The following is a 4525-nucleotide window of genomic DNA, read 5'->3' as shown; positions in this document are numbered from 1 at the left end:
GGGAACTGAAGGTCCAGCCAGAGTTGTGTTACGTCCCATCACGGGTGAAAAGAATACCTATGCGGTCTCCGAGGACGAAATCCCCTGGTCCCAGTATCCACAATATTCTTCGGGTTCTGCTTACCTACTAGGAACCAAACTGGTCACGGACGCTTCCATCGCAATGGCTTTCACACGGCACTTTCGAGTGGATGATGCCTACCTAGGAATCGTGTGGACCAAGTTGGGCGAACAGGTCTACAAACTACGTCAGCTGAAACATCAGTTTCAAAACGGTGACAAACTGACTGAGGTGATCAGTGCTCCTCGTGACCATTTGGATCGACATCTTCAAAGGCTACTCAACGCCAAATCAATGACGATGACAACAACAACAGTGTCAGTAAATGGGACTACATAGGTGCAAAACGTCTAAAATGCCTTTTTTCCGATAGATATCTTCCAAATTGAAAACTCATTCCTTCTTGACACATCAAAAGATCAAACAGGTTGTGCAATAGAGCATTTCAAAACCATAAACTTTCAATACCGTATGGTATATTTTTTGATGACGGCTGGAATTAGTGTTGAATTGTTTACCTTGATGGATGGGACTCCAGCAGAGCGATTCCCGTTTGAGGAGACTGACCTACGATTCACCAGTTACACCAAGTGATACGGCTGAAGCTTCGAGGACACGGCAGATTTCAACTTTTTCTACAAAAGTTGGACCTTCCTTCCACAACATGAAATCAAAGCAACAGAGCTCATTCAATCACTCATTTTGAACGATTTATCCAGTAAGATGCATTTTTGGGGAGATTTTATTCACAGCAAGAGCGGACGCTTACAAACGCACCATGCTTTGAGATGCCTTTTGCCACCTCTTGCACGTTGTCCTTCTACTTGTTCCTTTTCTATTCCAGTATTCAAATACATTGTTTGAACAAGCCACTGTCTTCACAAAACTGTCCGGATGGCGTGTTTTCTCTGCAGTATGGCTGGCTGACGCGTTCTGTGGAATTGTGGAAAGTGGTTGTCTTCGTGCTCCATGCGCGCGCGCGAGTCCGTGTGCTGTGACCGTGTTCGGCTTCCCTGTATGTAGGTCCGTTGGTGTGTACGTGGGCGCGTCAGCACATGAGTTGTTGCTCCGCTCACTAGACGGTACAGACAATCGACGTTCGATGAGTCACCTCAATTTGACGTGGTTTGTGAGTATGGAAAACGTCAAGTCTCCTGATCCAGTGAGCGACTGTCAGCTGAACAGTCAGGTATGTGGGTCACTGGGTAGCTGCAAAAACGGCTCTTTCAAGGACTGACACCGCGCCTGGTTGCCTTGATTCAACTCGGAGGGGGAAGACAAAGAGGTGTTAAAAACCAGTGGGCCTCAGGTCACTCTCACAAGTTGCGATGTGCACCGCCGTTTTTGGGTCTTCAAACCTCAGTAATATATGTGTACGTATGTGTACTCGGGGACTGCGCCTACCTAATGAGCCCCAAGAAGGGCGAAGCCGGTCGTGGGCTGTCGAAGAGTTTTCCGCAACCTTGTGGATGGTTTTCTTCATTAACTGCTTGTTGATTTTCAACCGGCTTGGCGTACAACAATTTGGTACGTGTGTGATCCCCGATCCGCTATTCTATACGCCTTTAAGGTCACAGCTCGCAGCTGCGGTATCATCCTAGTGGCTTTTTTTGATTTCTTTCTAAGTCATATCGTTCGTCCTTGATACCTGAAAATCAGGTCAGTGCACCATATCCTGGAAAAAGCGTACGAAGTTACCCAATAACTGGGACATTTAGATTGGATTGCTCAGGAAATTCATTTATCGACAGACAACCCTTCATGATCCACAGCTTACCTACGCTCTGAGATTCCCAATCACATCCTCTTGGATAAAGTTCCATATTTCAGCCTCTCCCTGACCGCATTCGAGGTGATAACATTTGACTTCATTCAATGGCGAATTGAGGTATTTCGACATCCACTATATTGGTCTCGTGACAGGCACCCGCAGTAAACCTATACTCAGAGGGCCACTCATTCACTTTGACTCTCATCATCATCGACAGCATGACCATGACGTCAGTGTTCAACACCGATGCTTCACTGCCGTATGTTAGTTGTGAATGTCATGGTTGTACGAGGGCTGAAATACTGCCAGAGCGCCCACACCTAGACAGGAGGACGATTAGGGTCCTCAACCAAAGCCTTTGGCTCAAAAACCTAACCGCAAGGCAGCGGTGTTTGGTGGGAAATGCATTACCATTTCTGCGAAACAAGTCGCCATACATTTTCCAACCGCCAAGCTGGAGGACCAGGAGACTGTGTTCGTCAGATCTCTGACCATTGACCAACCTGGTATGAGAGACTCTGTGAGTTTCACGAGGACACTCCCCAATATAGCTCAATGGATCGCTGAGGTGCGCAAACCCTCACACCACGGTAAGGTCCAGTCTCTTCGTGACGGCACTTTGACTCTAAAGTAGGACTTCGTTTCGAAGCAGACAAACGTTATGTCAAAGTTCATGTGTGCTACATCTGTCTGGGACATTTTGTTGACTCGTTTTGACGCATACTCAAAAGAATCCCCCTTGCCCATGATGGTCATTGTTAACTGGATGTCTTTCACCAGGCCATCTCGTATTTCAGTTGGCACGGTTTTCGAGATATCGCAATGCACTCCCTGGATGTAACTCACTACTCATAAGGTTGCTGAGAGAAAATCACCAGTCTCGCCCTTCTTGGGGATCATCAGTTAGGTGCAATCCCTCCAGTTCCCGTCAACCGTATGTTCTGCTCGAATTCAAGTTGGACTGGGGGATTCAGCTGATTTGGGTGAGTCTCTCATCATTACTAAATTCATATGCAAAGAAATGATTGGCGCCTTTCGTCCAGTTTGCATACAAGTGAAACATAAGTTGATAAAATTCAAAGACGATCTTAATAAGCGTGAAAAAGTTCGCGGGCTGTCAAACGGTTCCCGTTGTACATGCTTAGCCTCAGTACTTCGATCGTGTTTTCTTCACAGTCCTAAGCTCCTTTCTACTGTGCTTGGGTTGCTAAATCTGCTTGCATCGTGCTGTTCGGCAGTACCGAAGTCAGAGCGCTGCCAAAAGTAAGTTCGACCCCGGGGTTCTCCTTCTATCTGGTCGCCAAAGCAGTGGCAATGTATTCACCACCTTGCTTTCTCTTCTATCCCGTCCACCGCTGTTTCCTCAGGTCTCTGGAAGGCTTCCGCAAACGTCAAAGTGATGAGAGTTGTAACCCCCAAATAACTATTTGCTCTTGGCAGTCAGTGAGTATAGACAGTTTGTTGAAACGCTAAATCCTTCACTATTGGTCCTCGTTCGATCAATTGGCTGCTCTTTATACGCACCCCGTTAGTCTTTTTGCGGCCAAGCTCCCTCCCGTTCACGAAGGTGGTCGATGATGGTCGTGAGGTGCCTTGCTTTTTTGGGCAGTGCGTCTCGCGGATTCTATCGATGCTGGCCTGTACTGATTGCCAAGCCTCTTTCGCCCCCCACAAAGTGTTAAACCTCTAAATCATGCACCCTCGTGACACTTCCACGAAGGTTGTTCACCACTCATTTGAGCGTTGACTGATCGTATCCGTCAGTCTAAGAACACTTCTCCCCAAAGCTGTTGGCGATCACTCGCTCCCAGCGGTCCATTCAGTTGTACAACCTGTGAAGAATACGTCCAGTCTGGAGCAGCGTTGCCCTCTACAAACATGGTAGGATTCAGCATATGCTTTGTTCTCTTCCCCGTGTAGTACAGCGAGATCTTGAAATGTCATGGACGTTGGCTGTACTCCGACCTCTCTCAGTCGATTTAAGGCTACATCTTAGCAACGCTCTAAGTCGTTGTTGAAAACCGGTAGAAAACTGGATACGAGGACGTAAAATTGATGGACCCAAAGAAGGGTAAATCAGATCTTGGGCTTTCTAAGAATTCTCGGAAACCATACGAGATGTATGTTACACCATGAATATGTATTTTGAATATTGTACAAAGTAGCAAAGGTACTTTTCTTGCAGCTCGTTCAGTTAACTGAGTCTCCCGGCAAGACCAACTCAATTCGCAAAAGAGTGTATTTATCTAGCTCCCTGGAACTTCCCGTTCAAGTAGAACATGAGGTTGAGAAAAATATGGGGAGAGTACATTTGTAGCAGTGGATACTGCTGACTGGGTGCCTACGAGTAGTATGTTTTCTCGTAAACCCAGTTCGCATCTCGTAGAGTCGGATTTGCTTGCACTTGAGCAACAGTCAATGAACATCCGGGAAAGTTCAGGAAGACGCGTTCAAGGGAAGATGGATATTCGGTTTTTGTAAACAAGATGCACATGAGAATTTTGCTTCCCTGTCCAGTAGTCTGTAACTGTTCACTTGGCATTTTCTAGTGAATATCTCCGCAGCGAAGATCATCTTTCCCTCACATTTTCCCGGTGAGCCTTAACAAAGGTGAAACCGGTCGCCAGAGTTATCAGTAGTGTTGTGAGTAGCGTATTCCATCAGTGGAAGAATTCCGGTGCATTGTTTGCCAG

The sequence above is a fragment of the Opisthorchis viverrini genome, assembly GCF_000715545.1.
Source record: "Opisthorchis viverrini unplaced genomic scaffold opera_v5_111, whole genome shotgun sequence".
NCBI classification, from domain to species: domain Eukaryota; kingdom Metazoa; phylum Platyhelminthes; class Trematoda; order Opisthorchiida; family Opisthorchiidae; genus Opisthorchis; species Opisthorchis viverrini.
Note: the sequence above shows the minus strand (reverse complement) of the source record.